Below are 15,381 nucleotides of genomic sequence, written 5' to 3'. Positions count from 1 at the left end.
GAATTTGCAATGAGTCTCTATTTCTCAGTGCACAAAGAATATGAGATTTATCAGATGCAGGGAGGGGAACTGGAAAGAAGAAAACTGAACCAGCCACTGCAGTGGTTTGTAGAGTAATGACAGAGGAACTGACTCAGTCCTGAGGTCATCTGCATATCTGCATTCCTCCCAGTGTAGCCAACATGGCATGTGGAGCCTTGTCATGATTTAAAAAAAAAAATTATGTAGGCCAATTCTATCCATGGGTCAAGACACCCTGATGATGAGCAGAGCCTCATCTGATTATCTGGGAACTGTCCATGTCAGTAATTATTCCCTGAATATGCACCTGAAACACAGCTGTTGCTTCCTTTTCTTTTCTTTGCTTTTTTTTTAAGGAAAAGTGGCCATTTAAAAATGGGTATTGTGCTGGAGAATTTTCATAGTTTCTGTTTACAGTTGAAAGCAATTCTCTTCAAGCCTTGAAAAGGATGTAATTATTTGCTTTTATAATTAAAGCCATACAAGCAGTGAGCTATTGTTGCATGGTCCTTGAAAAAATGCTCTTGCTTTTGATGACTGTCATATCTTTAATCAGTTAATTATCATCACTGGTTTAGGATAAAAGTGCCCAAGTAAACACAAATGCCTGCTCTTTAAGGAATTAATCTGAACACTTTTTGCACTGTTGGGGCTGTGCAGAAGCACCAGGCACTGGCTCAGCCTCAGCTCCAAGCCCTGCAAGGTTGGTGCTTTGCAGGGACTCCATCAGATGTCAGCACAAGGCATTTGTCTGTCGCCAGCTGAGTGATTAGCTGACACAGCTCCTCACTCTATGGGTCACTGGCAAAACAGACAGGCTCAAAAATTTAAGACATTTGTTCCAACTCCTCCTGCATGTCTTGCCTTCTTCATTCAGCTATCAGCTCACTTGGCTGGTGCAGGCAAAATAACACATGTTGACACTTAAAACAAGCTGCTCAAAAATAGCCACTCAGCTCATTGTGGGCAGAAATACTGACTTTTTTGGAGGGGAATTTTTACTTTGGTCTTTTTTGCTGTGTCTGGTAGAAAGGAATGGAGAGGCAGCTCCATCTTGCATTGTGAGAGCTGTGTGTGCCCTCACTTGCACCTGGGTTATCCAATAACTACACTGAGTTCCTGACTCTGGCTTCAATTTTGTGTCCTGATTTCACAGTGGTAGGAAAATCCACATTAGCCCACAAAGCTGGTTTTAAGAGACATGTGTAGTTTTTTTGTCTTCAGAAGTGCAGCTTTCCAATGCCACACTGAAATGGGAAATTGATTTTATCAAATTGCATTTCAGGCTTGTCCCTCCCTCCTCTTTTACTCAAGCAGAACCTGTGTGAGCTATAACAAAGGGATAATTTGGTGATTTAAAAAAATAGTAATGGTAATGCTGTAGTCCTGTAGATAAGAGGTATAAATGAGTGTTATGATTGTGACCTGTAACTAGCCATAAAAAACTAATGCCCAAAGACAGTAATAGAAAATACCAAAGATCTACAGTGGAGCTGATGGCTTGAGAAAGAGACAGTCCTTTCTTGTTACAGCACAAGGGAAAAGAAGACGATCTGCTTTGCTTAATTAAAGTTGCATTTGGCACTTAGGAGGGTTAAAAGTTGCTTTCCATTTAACATTCAATTTCTTTGAGAATTACCTCCATGATGCTACATGGCATTTCAGGGACAGTTTTCTTGTATTGCCTCCCCTCCACTCAGTGCGTGTGATTCTCTCTTGAAATGTTTATGGCTGGTGATGAAAGCTAAGGGTGGACTCAACGTTATCCTGCTAGCCAAAAAACTTGCCTACATGGAAGAAGGTAAAGAGCAGTTTTCATGAAGTATAAAGGAGGCAAGCATGATTGAAAGTTGGGGGATATATTTAGATAGAACAGGATCGTGTCCTGTGTCTAGTTTCCATGGTGTCAAAGTCTTAGCTAAATCCTCATACCATAAAAATAAAACTAGACAGAAATGCACTGTTTTAATGTGTCAGAGGGGCAGTAGGATTTGAAGATCTTGTCAACAGAAAAAACAGACCAGTATTATTCTTTTGTAGGAATCAGCACACAAAAGCTACTGCTCAGTTGACCACAAATACAAATGTTGAGAGACACAAGTCAAAGAATGTTTTGTGCCGTGTGTGTGTAAAGGATTTTATGTAACATACACTGGGCTTAAAGCACCCTGAGAAAGGCCCTCATTCTCCTAATATTAAGGGTTTAACTTCAGGCTGAGAGGGAGCAAAGTTGTTCAGATCCTTAAAGCAAAATGTTCTGCTGTATTGGTTGTGAGAAAAAGACATGCAGCATCCCATGGAGAAGCAAGGAAAATACATCTACCACTCCTCCATGCAGGCCCTCAGTCAATTTACCACTCTTTTTTTATAAATCTTAGCAAATATCAGTGGCTCAATTTCAACATACCCCTCTGGTTTTTTTCTTCTTTCCCCAGAAGATGTGAATACTATGAAATGCACGAATACTTTATTCCTCCTCTTTTAAACCTGAAGCAGAGGAGAAAATTGATCAGAGGACACATTGCTGCTTACTTGCATGTGTCTGTGAGCAGGGTTGAAAGCAAAGATGGCCTTATTTTGATGAAACCCTTGTGTGCACACTGCAGTATTTCAGCAGTCCTGTCCTCAAGACTACTGAAGTTTCACAAGTCTGGGGATGCCAGGGTCTGTGCAGGAACAAGCTGTGGCTTTGCACTCGGGCTAATTACTGCTGAAGTCCAAGGGAGCTGGATTATTTCTTGCCAGAAAGTGCTCGAGCTGCAGCAGAATGAATTCTGTGTGCAAAACCATTTGTGTGGGTTTTACTGTTTTCCATCCTGAACCCTGAAACTGAGGCAGAGCAGAAATTAGGCAATTTGCCAGAGGCTGAAGAGAGGCACAGACTACAAGGGGAGAGGGGTGGGGCTGGTGACTCCCAAGACACATTCATCACTTGGCAGATTGTGCTGTCCTACCAGCATGCATTGCAAGGAAAATTAACTACCTAAATGAGATGATTTTGAAAGGACTTTTTTTAGCATCTCCCTCTGCTGTTTTTTTGGTAGATGAAAATATGGGAAGTTAGCCAAAACTGTGTTCCTGTAATGGCCAAATGCTATTCAAGCACCATGACTAATGAGAGCAGGATTTGGCCCTTTGTTTGCCCTGTGCTCTTCTCTCTGCTCTATAATATGTGATGGTGGATCAGGTGTTACTCACCACTGTTCAGAAAACAGGAGAGGCATATTCACAAGAGAAGCTCTAAAACTCATTGAATTCACTGCTAATTAGGGAGAGGAGAGAGCCTTGTGCCTAACACTTTTGCTGAATTCTTGCAAGAAAAAGTCCAGCTTCAAGTATATTTAAATTTTTACTGCCAAGTTAAACCCTTGCACAAAAAAAAAAAAATCTTACAATAGAAATGCTGACAGGTCCTTAACTATAGTAGCAGTAGCAGTCTCTGCTATAATAAAGATGTTGCATGTTATCAATAATCCTCTTTTTGCCTGAATCCCTGTCTTTCTAAAGAGAAAGGGCTTACTGACTGGGCAAATCTATTTATAAATTTTGTCTTGGCACAAGAGGAGCATATCGACAATGCAGTGGAGATCTGGGGAGGCAGCTGGCCTGACTGCATGCAAGCAGCAAGCTGAGTGTCAAAGCAGAGCACTTAAATTTTCTCTCATTCCTCTAAAAGAGGGAGTGGGAGGAATTAGGAAGGAAAAAAAAAAAGCTTTCCTTTGAACGAGGCAGGGTCAGAGGAGCTACAAAAGATTGAGTAAACTGTCACCCTTGGCTCACTGAAGAGCTTTGAAGGGCTTTCACAAGCTGCTCACCAGTGGATGGAGTCATCTGAACTGGGAGCCAGGGTGTGCATGCATTGACAGCCCGTGCTGAGGCACGTGTGCCATGGCAGCCCTGGCTGATAAGGACAGCTCTTCCTGCAGCTTGCTTTGCATAAAACTATGGAGGGGTAAAGCTGGAAGGGAAAGAGATAAGATCTCAAGAACAACAGTTTTTTCCTTCTCTGTGTCTTTTTAAAAGGGTGTTTTAATTTGGATATTCTATGGTGGGTTTCACATCTGTTCACTCCTATGCAAAGTCTTGCAAAGATGGTGGACATATTTAATCAATAGCACAAACTAGCAAAAAAAAGTTGAAGTCCTGTCCTTTACCCTTTTTCACATTAGTAATAGTCTAATAAAACTGGACTTTTTCCCTTCAAACGGTATGAAATAGAGATGGCAATACCCCTTAATGTTCCTGTATACCTGCAGCCATGCAATAGCAAATAATTGTCTTATTTTCCCAGGACTTAGGCCCATTCCTGTGTGATAGAGAATAAAGCCACGTGGATATTTACTGAAGTGGCTGTATTCCTGTGAGAATCAAAGCTTTGTGAGTTTATTCTTTCTCCTTTCTGCAGTTATGAATGGTTTTGAAAATCCCACTCTGAATGTATATGGCTGTCCTCTATTACATGGATGTCAAATTTCCCTCTTCTTATACCCAAAGGCTGAAGTTTACTCAAAGCAAAGAACAGCAAGGATCACACTGCTCTCTCCAAAATAGCTTACAACATGCAACCAATAAGTAGGTCACTTATCTGAATGGGATACTGTATAAGTAGCATGTTTGCCACAAGAGACTTATGAGCCAGTCCCCTATGGTGCACATATAATAGTCTGTCAGTCTGATTCAATTCCCACTGATGTTTCAGCCAGACCTTGGTTTAAATGGGGCTGGATCAAGGGGTGTGCATACGTATGAACTGTGGATGGGCCTTTTTCCACAAGGGCTCACTGAAGTGGCTGGGGATGTCACAAAAGGCCAAAATTGATTGTATAACATTTTTCAGTCTTCACAAACTACTTGAATGATCCAGACATATTCCTGCAGAAAATGCAGGGGAGGAGAATAATGCACATGGTAGTGTTAGCTTGGGGCATCGATGAACTGTTCAAATCTTGCAGATGACCTTACTCTGACCCTTATAGCAACTAAAGAATTTCTTTTAGGTTTGTCTTCATTCTCTGCTGGCTTTGGAAGGATTGCTCAAAGTTAGGAGGAAAATGATAGAGACAAAATTCCCAACTAAAGCAAAGGAATTCTGAAAGTCTTGCTGTAGAAGCTGTCATTTGGGGGATTGTCTGCTGGTTGCTTTTGCAAATGGAGCACATTATATCCAACAGCAATAGTTTGGGAAAGGAGTTGTGATTCCAGGCTTGGAGCTGCTGAAATTCTCTTCCAGTGCTGTGTGTTTCAGCAACACTGGAAGAAAATCTCTGTCCCTTTGCAGTGAAATTCCATGTAGGGAAGAGCATGACCCAATGTGTTTAAGTTTAAATTTTGACATGGCTTAGGTGGGAGATAACCTTTGACTGCAAGGGCCCAGGAAAGCACTCGCTGCAGGAATCATCCAGCTGAAATCTCAGTGATGGGTTTGCTTCCCTCTGAGTTTTGAAGACTGTGACTATAATTAGGAGGTGCCTCTGATGGATTCCACCAACACCTCTTCTCCCAAAGGACAGAAGTCAGACTTGTGTGGCTAGTGGGAGATCAAGTGTGAAAGCCAAGACTCCCATCTCTATTGCACTGGAAAACCTCTAATAAAGGGTCAGCATCATTATTAATTTCAAACTATTTTATGTGCTGACAACAAGACACAGAGCAAGAATTGGCACTGACAAAAGATTGTTCTTCAAAGCCAAGTTAGTTACTCTGCAGTTTTCATTACAGGAATTGCCTTGCTTTAGGGAACTGTTCTTCAGTGGTAGAGTAAAACATTTTTGAGTGATTTAAAAAAACATGACACCAGAAAAAAACCACCTCTCTTAGCCCTTTGCATAACTGCATATGTTTAAAGTCTGGTGAGTCAGTCTAGAGTAGAAGAGTTGAGCACTGAACAGAAGTGAACAAGAGCAGATTGCTGGACTGGACACTCTGCAACCACCTGTTGTTTGGTAAGGGAGAGGAGATGCCTCTGGGATGATTCCCTGGACACAATATCTGGAGTTATCTGATTTCGAGGATCATAGAAAGGAAGAAAAAAGTTGTGGCTTATTAGATGCTCCATAAGCACCTTCCTGGTTCTACCCTCACCTTGGTGTTGCTCTCCCTACAGGCAGCACAGCTTTTACACCAGTCTACCTTTTGCCCTTGGTCTCTGAACAAAATTTCAGTGCTGAAAATACATTTAAACTAACTGTTGTGGTTAAGGTGTAAAATTAACTGCAATCATTGCTCAGGTCTGAAACAAGATTTCTCATGTCAAGGACCACACTTTAAATCTGTGTACAGCAACCCCAGGTGCCACAAATTATGTGTCTGTGGTGTGTCATATGTGGTATGACATGAGAAGGAGCATGTGACCAGGACCTTCATTAGATAGCAGATTTCCACATTAAAATGAAGATTAGCAATTTCAGCCTCAAACCCACTTCTTCTGAAAACAGTTAAAAGGCACTGAGAGCAATAAAGTGTTACTCATTAGTAAGAAGGTAAAATTATTTCCCAAGGGGCATCTTGTGGTGCTACAGCTTTGCACAGTTTCCTATCTCACACTTCCTTCCTCATTAGGTTGGCATTGGGATAAAAGAGCAGAATGGGTCAGGAGGTCCTGTTCCAAGTAATTAGAGAGTTGCTTCTTTTATCTAAGTGTACCAGTTAAAGTATATCAGTGTCAGCCAGGTTAATTGGAACTTTAATACATAATTGATGCTAATTTATGGTCCTTTTTGTTCCAGGATGCTGATGCAGACCCCAAAGTCAGGATACAGTTTTCTCGTTATTAATTATATACTGAAAACCAATATCCCATTGGAAGGACACCTACAACTTATAATATTCTATAGATTTTCTGCCCTGAAACCCCTTGGTTCACTTGTTCCATATTTGCTTTTAAAAGCTCCTATTTAGCCTCAGGAAAAAATAAATGTTTATTTCTGTTTTCAGCCATTTCCATACTCAATGGAAATGTTCAACTGTGCTGCTGTGAGGAGGGCAGGACTCCAACTCTGTAGCTGAACTACCATTCCCAAAAAATGCTTTTCCTCCTCTAATTGACAAAATATCCCTGAAGAAAGAAGTAAATGATATTGCTGCATTTTAATCAGTTTTAAAAGTGAAGTCAGAGCTGTGCATTGATGGGTCTATGAGAAGGAAACACCTAGAAAAGGCAAAAGAGAGCCAAGTGCCCTGAATCATTGCAGCACATGGATTTCTCTGTCTGAGGCTTGGACTGCCCATGGGATGGGGGTGGCAGCTTTCCCTGAACAACATTATTTGCTGTGGTTGGGGAACTGAGATTTTCATGGTGGTGTTTCATCTGAACCACCTGGGGTCCTTTGTCCCTCATCACTGCAGTGACCAGGAGATACAACACAGGGGCTGTGGGTCAGTCTGCAGATCCCATGTAAGATAAGAAAATCACAAGAGGTGTAGGATGGCCAGACCATTCATTTCCTCATAGTTTGCACATCTCAGAGTCAATGTTCACAGGCTTTCAGTATTTGTACAGGCAAAACATGAGAGATGCTCATCTCTCTTGTCAGTTTAGCTGAGATTTTAGTCAGAGTTTCTCTAAAGAGGGTTCTTGCAGCATCTAAGTACAGCAGGGATTGCTCCTGTAGGTTGCCAGATACTTGAACTGGTTAGATCTGATATGTGTACAACTGGTTCCTCCTTTAATTTGTTCCTCAGTTGATTTTGTTCTCTGGAAACCAGATGTGGTATAACATGATAAAATACCTGTAGTGGGTTATGCTGGAACATGACACAACATGTGTCAAGTTTCTTTTGAACCTTTCTGAGATCAAGTATCAGTCAAAAGGAGGTCATTTTAATTACCAATGATTAATTAATTAGATGATTGTTGGACAGATGAATCCAAAGATTATATAGCGCTCCTAATCAGTGTCTGTAACCTAGAAGAAAAATGAACATTTTTTTAAGATGAAAGAATGGAAATATTGCTGCTCAAAAAATGTCAGTTATTTGTGTGATGTTTGTGTAGCATTTTAAAAGTGATGAAGTGAAGTAGCATCTCTCAGTACAACCTCATGAACAGTGGCAAATAATTAGGAATCACTCTGCATTTCAGAAACTACCTCTTGATTTAAATATATTCCTACCCCATTTTGGTTTTTAGATGTCCACACTGAACTATTTTTATTCATGCTGCTATTTAGGGATTTGAGTGCTGTGCAGAGCTGGGCTGTGCCAGCAGTCCTTGCCCAGTTATTCCATATGGATCCTGCTGCTGCTGGGATGGCTGGGGACTTGCAGTATAAAGTAATCCTGACCAAATCAAAGCAGCACTGATCACAGTGAGGTGAGGTGCAAACATTGGAATGGGGATGCTTTCACAGCAGAAAAATCCTTTTGGTCAGATCTGCTGTTTTCAAGGATGCCTTGTGTGTTCCACAGCTCTGTAAATGCTGGGGCCCTGAGGGCACTGGTGCTCCTTGCTGGCCCTGAGCAGGACAGAGGCCAGTTCAGCCCAATCATGTGCACAGCTCAAGCACTCCTGTGCCCAGTATTGTACACACCCCAAGGTGTGGCCAAACTTTGGTACAAGAGCAGTGCCCTGGTGGGACAGCCTTTTGGAGACCAGTTTTCTCAGGGAGGAGTCAAGGGGATTTTAGCACTTTGCTTCCTTCTATATTTCACTTGATGTAGCATTTGCTTTTGCCACATGTGAAATGTCCACATTAGACAAAGGTCCGCCACTGCCCCAGTCGTGGTGCAATTCACAATGTGAGAGAGCAAGGGGAAAGTCTAGAGGCCAGTCCATGTTCCCCATCAGCTACAGGAAAATGCAGAGGCACCACTGAGCTCCAGCTGCTGCAAACCAATGAGCTTGGACCTTTCAGTAGCAAAACTGCATTTGTGAGTGCCCAGTCAACAGAAATTGTGGCAAAGAGGGAAGAGGGTTTGTCAATTTGATCAGGTTCAGTGTTGCCTGGGTGGCTCCGTAGGCCAGTGTTTAACATGCCAATTTCCATGTGTCTATAACCACTCAAATTTCCTTGCACTCAATGCTCTTTGTGTGCCAGGCTGTACAAGGTTAATCTATCTCTTCCGGAAGTTTTGGGATCTCAAGTGGTTCTGGTAACTCACGTGCTGTTGCACTGTAATTTGCTGTTGGTACTTCAAATGTGGCACAGACTGGGTGGTCTTGGCAAATTAAAAGTGCAGTTCAGTATTTGGGGGTTTTTATTTAAGGAGTAATTTGAGTATCTAGCAGCATACTTTCCAAAGATGGTGAAACTGAGACAAACACCATTAAAAACTGAAGCAATCTTGAGGCTATAAGGATTGCATGAAAATCTCCCTTGGCTTTTTATCTTCTTATTCTTTCCTGTCCGAGGATTTCACAAGAGAGGGCTGAGTGGAATCGATTAACCTCACAGAAACTCCAGCAAGACTTAATATTCTCAAAGGAAGGTCACCAGGTTTCAGTTTGTGCCAGCACTCACTGTCCCGAGGTATTGAAGGCTGTGGAGCTGGAAGTGAACCCTGGGCTCCAGCAAAAGAACTGGAGAAATGTGCCAAGTGTTTTGAATAGAAATTGATGTGGCAGTAATTTTTCTTCCTTTTTTCTTTTCTTTTCTTTTTTAAAATTTTGGAAGTTGCTCCTGTTTTCAGGACTGTGCTCACCTCAGAAAGGAGGCTGGGGAATAAGGGAATAGTGCTTCACATGGCTGATTGTCATTGCTTTGGTGGCACAAAATAAACAGAATGGAGAAGGCAGCAAGTGCATTAGGGCAGGGGAAATAAGGAAGCATTTCTAACCTCTCACAGCAATAGGCAGCAGGGCACATAATGAGCTCTGCTGCACTTGTGTGAACGAAGGGAGGTTGTTCTTTCCCACCTCCCTGCTGATGGCACATCTACTCATGCCCTGTGGAGAGCAGTCAGCCAGGGTTAGCAGCAGATAACCCTGTCTTATTAAGTGCAGGGTCTGATTTTAGGTGTTTGGGTTTTTTTTAATTGGGTCTGATTTGAGGATTTTATTGTCCCTAATGGTTGGCTAAGTAATGTTCAGGACATCAACTTGCAGTTGGCTGGGGTCTTCCCAGAGCTGGGATAGAAGCTGTCCCTTATCTTTATTTTAGTTGCAGGTGCTCAGGTGAGGAGCAAGAGCTGGAGTATATTGCCCTCAAGGAAAACAACCCCCTTTTTTCCTGTAAATGCTGGCAGTAATTATAAACAAGTGAATCATGAGCTGTCTGGAATACCCATAACTTTGCATCTATAGAGGCACAGGCTTGGCATGGCAGATAGGCTAGTGGTGGGAATTTCCCTCCTCTCAGACATTTCTCAGCTCTTTCTCAGACTGCCTGCCTGCCCCTGCTGCTTTCTGCACTGTATGTACTGCTTTGGATTAACTGAATAATGATAATTCATATATTATTATTATTATTATTAATATATTGATAGGATTGTGAGTCTCTTTAAGACAACATGCAGAAAGTACCTCAAGGTCAGCTGTTTCTAAGCAGTCCCCCAAAGAAGTCCATGGATTTGTATTTTTATTTTTTTGTAGGAAGAGACAGTAGAAAACAAGGTATTTCACTTCTTCATAAACAGTTAACTCCAGCAGTGACTGAACAAAACTGGCTAATCAGAGCTCCCTCAGGAGGGCCAGCAAAATTGGGAAAGGTACCACTGCTCATACCAGAAGAGTAGCTTTTATAGCTTCATCACCTGCTAGAAACACTTAAAGGAGAAATATTCTCCTGCCTGGTCCCCAGCCCCACGAGCAGCCCTTGCCAACCATCACTACCTTCGGAAGTGCTTGCAGGTTTTGATTTCTTTGCCTCGGGGCCACTTGAATTTGGAGGCTGCGCTTGCCACGCAGCAGATGCTGTTCCCTGGGGGGGTTTGCTGCTTGGTGTTTAAATCACTCTGCCATTGCAACACAATTAGGTCGTTTTATCTTTTTTTTTTTTCTTGTGGTATTTTCCTGGTCTCAAGAGCCAAGGGGTGTTTCTGCTGAACTGCTCTCCTCACCTGTTGCAATGTTTTGGGCACTGATTGCCCTGACAATGCTGCAGGAATCCAAAGCTGCCGTGTGTTTTTCTGTGAAAGGGTGATGTGTTCCTCCCTGCCTTTGGGACTGAAATATTCTGGTGTTATACAGCCCCCCTTCAAAGCCAGTCACATTAAATCAGTGGAGTTACTTTATTTCAGAAGTGTGTTTCTGTTGGAAGCTGTATGTTAATGGTAGCTATGTTTTTAAAATCTTAGCCTTCAAAAATTGATGAGGGTTTACTGAGCCTCTCTTTGCAAGCTTAGGCTGTGAATACTTTTTACACCAATTACAGAATTCGGCTCGAAAATACAAGGTATCTTGAAGACATTCCCGGGAAATACCCAGTGAAATGGTGCATAACTCAGTTTACTCACGCTGTGCCCAGCTCCCCAAAGAGTTTGTAGCTGCTGTGTTGCAAACCTGCAGTGAAGGAGCAGATTTACATTTCGCGAATGAGCCTGTAAATGCCGCATTAATTCCATGTACCTGGTTAGTGGAGGAGGGAAGAGAAGGGGTTTAGTGACGCTTGGAGCAGGAGGCTGAGCCGAGCTCCGAGCCTGGAGCTCCCTTTAGCGACGGCGGCGGGCAGTGCACGGCTCCTGCATCGGGCCCTGCTCCCGCATCCATCCCGGCTCCCGCATCCATCCCGGCTCCCGCATCGGGCCCGGCTCCCGCATCGGGCCCTGCTCCCGCATCCATCCCGGCCCTGCTCCCGCATCGGGCCCTGCTCCCAAACCCGGCCCCGCTCCAGCCCAAGAGCCGAGCTGCCCTCATAAACCCTGGCTCTCGGCAGGGCTGGCACCAGTCTTCAAAGGAATTTCACTTGGAGACGGGGAGAGGTGCCCGCACTCCCAGTTCCCACCTGGTAACAAAGAGCAGCCGGTCCTTCATTTAAAATGCTCTGGCGAGGCAAAAGGCCGGACTCCTTCAGAGGCTGCAAGTCTGGACTTGAGCCCCCCAGCTGAGCTGGTCCTGCTTGTTTTGAAAATCGAGTGCCTCTTTATTGCCATGCTCTCAGAGCTGGGACTGGTGGGACTTGAGTTGACTTTTTCCTTCTTTGGTCAAGTGGGTTACAAAAACAAGTGTGCTGGTGTTAACTGTGTGCTCCAGCCAAGGGCAATGGAAAACCTCAGGACCCAAGAATTTATCTGTGGAGAGTAAAAGAGGCCAAATGACCTCAGCAAAAGATGGGTGACAGGGAAGGAATAGATGCCTCTCTCCACTGAGTGTGGCCTACGAGGACACCCTGTGGGACTCTCACATCTCAAGTGCTGAGTGTGTCACTTGATGGTTCCACCTTCCCTCTCCCCGCTGGCTGAGGTGGCTGCACCTTGGCCATTTGGAGCACTGTGTCCTATGGTCTCTTTTCCTCTTTTGACCCCATGGGCAGACCGTGCTGGCTTCTCTGGAAAAGCAGGTTATGGTGGTTCTCCCTGGCCTGTGAGCTCTGCTTCCCAGAGCCCCTGCTTTGGGACTGGGTGCTACAGGCCTCTCCTGTACCCACGCCTGTCAGTGTGGTGAGACAGGGCAGATAACAGGTTTGTACTCCAGCCTGTTCCCAAAAACTTGTGTACGTTGTCCTCACATCCTTGATGATGTAAGGTCCTTTTGTTGTAGCGCTACAATCTATGGCATCATGGATTTTCAAGGAAGTAATCTATAGCTCTGATAATAAATATTCAGAGGGCACTGATAAGTTTCTTCCTTGGAAATATATATTTATAAGGAGACTCTAAGTCCAGTCTTTATATCCATTCAGTCCAGATAAATGAAAACCACTGCTCTGCATTGCTGATGGCCTGGAAGTAAAAGGTTTGATTTCAGTATCAACTGGTTGTCTGGGCTGCAAAAGATTTTCTTTGCCATCCTTCACAGTGGTGTGATGGAAAAGTCCTGATAACATGCAGAGATATTAGAGTAAAATGCAAATCCTATCTTACAGGATTTGGTGTGCTTCAGAAGATAAAGAATGAATGGCTTCCTCAGGAGCAGGAGCCAGTGTCCAGCTTTGGAGCAGAATCTAAATCTAAGTCAGATCTTGTGTTGCTCGGCTTCCAGCACACTTCAGGATAGACAAGTTGCATGGGGTAACACATTCAACAGATGGGCAGAAATCAGCTTCAGGTCAAATTGGTGACTTTGAAAGATGGGGAGCTGGCAGGAGAGAGCAAGGGATAAGATCCTGACAACATTGCAACTTTCTGTAAACTTGTTTTGTTTAATTCCATGATTTTGAACATATGGTCCATCAACTTCTCACAAGCCTTTAAATTTCATTTCCTAGTGTGACTGAGGGATAGTTATTAAATGCAGGATGGAGGGAGGTGTGTTCAAAAATCCGTTTATCAGATAATGGGATTAACACGAATACCTCCCTAGCCCTGCTTTAGAAACTTACTTCTAAATCTACATATTCAGCGACTACAGCAGCCACTTTACAGCACAACAAATGAAAATGCTGGACAAGCATTTTAAGCCCTTCTCTCACAGTTCTGATAATAAAGCTGGGGCCCAAGAGAGGGACAAACTCTCTTCTCACTAAGTGTATTGGAGGATGTGAGTTCCTCTGCTACTAATAAAGTGAAACAAATGCAAAGGAGATTGCAGCTGCATTTGAAGCAGAAAAGAGAAGCACCCAAACACTGAAGGACACTGTCCTGGCTGTACCTGTGTCACCTTTGCTTCTTATTTCAGCAGGAGACATAATGGACACAGGCAGAGAAGAGGAAAGATGCAAATGATTTAAGGAGAAGCTGTCCTATATGTGTCTGGCCATGCCATGGCCTGTTTGCATGCACTGGCATATTAAGACTTTTTGTGGTTTCATATCTTATCCCACACAAATTCTAGGCTTTGGTTTTTTCCCTACTTTCTCTCATATTCTTGACAGTTAACTGCTTTTTTAATACATAAATTGGAGTTTGAGGTGTTCCTTCTCTGCAGAAAAGTCTCATCTCTAGAAACAGTTCGTTGAGTTTAGAACATGATCAATCACTGCATTTTTACTATTGCAAGCATTTTACTTTCATTTAAAATAAAAGTACAGGAAAAGGCATCAGATGTTCTCTATGTGAATAAGCAGAACAATGTTCTTTTCTACAGGGAGAAGGACCTTACTTCGAGTGAACTTCTGTTTTGTACTTGGCCTGCCAACAAAGCTAAAAATTATTTCCATGTGCATATAGAGTTTAATTCAAACATTACCATTTTCTCTCTTTAAAAAAATCCTTGAATGGAAAAATACTATGGTGGGGTTTATCTCAGGAAAGGGATGGCAAGTTTCTCTTTATCTTTGCTGGTAGAAACCTGAGCAAAGCTAAAGCTGACACTGTGAACCTGTAAGTGTTGTCAACACAACCCATGGCTTTGTAGCACTGGCCTTTACAATTCTTTCTCTGCTTGTTTCACTTTCACAGAGCAGAGATGAAGGAGCAGTTTCAACAAGCAGAGAGCATTCACCATTTGCAGAATGAGGTGATTTCTGAGATGCTGGTTTCTGCATATGTATCATCCTGGTTTTGGTAAGAAAGCCCTGTTAAAATTCCCCTCCCCTATGCACCCTGCTGCATCTCCTTGTGCCCCTGCTGCAGTTCCTGCCCTGCCTTGTGGTGCTGTCAGTGCTGGTGGGGTGGGCATGGGTGGAGGAGACTTTTCTTACCCTGACTTTGCAGCTGAAAGCAGCACATCCAGCATCCTCCAAGTGCAATGCTCTCACAGTGTTTGTGTTAATGTCCACCTACTGAAGAACATGCACAAATTTAAAAGATTAGCAGTAACACAGAAAAGTATATTGTGAGATAGGATATGGAGTTTTATGGAGGGAAAGGATTAGTAGATATTGCAAAAAGCTTCTGCAGTAAAAGAAGTGCTGAGATTTTAATAACCTAAGGTATTAAGTTTTTATCTCCATTTTTCTAAAGCTCTGCATCAAGGTTTCTTGGAGGCATAGGGAGGATTTACACACATGCATCATCTATTAAAGGAACCCTGAAGTCAAGCACAAACTCCAGGCATCTTGAGACAAGCCAGGCTCAAACTTAGCAGTTCTTCTCATCATATGAGTCCAGCATGCAGGCACAGGGTCACTGTTCTGTTTTGGCTCCTTCAAATGACAAGGTAAGCTGGATCTGTAAGAGTCCAGCACACACATTTCTCCCTTTGTACAAGTGGAACATTGAAACTGTTTACTCTTCTTACTTGTAGAAGTAACGCTGTGTCACCGCATGTGAAGGGGGCTTTTTTTGCCCTGTTCTGACATGGGACCGTGGAGCCAAATGAACAAAAACTTTTCCTTAACTCTCCCTGGTCACACTGGCATGGTCAGCCTGTGCCAGCCAGCACAC

This window comes from Agelaius phoeniceus, chromosome 10, assembly GCF_051311805.1.
Source record: "Agelaius phoeniceus isolate bAgePho1 chromosome 10, bAgePho1.hap1, whole genome shotgun sequence".
NCBI lineage: Eukaryota > Metazoa > Chordata > Aves > Passeriformes > Icteridae > Agelaius > Agelaius phoeniceus.
Note: the sequence above shows the minus strand (reverse complement) of the source record.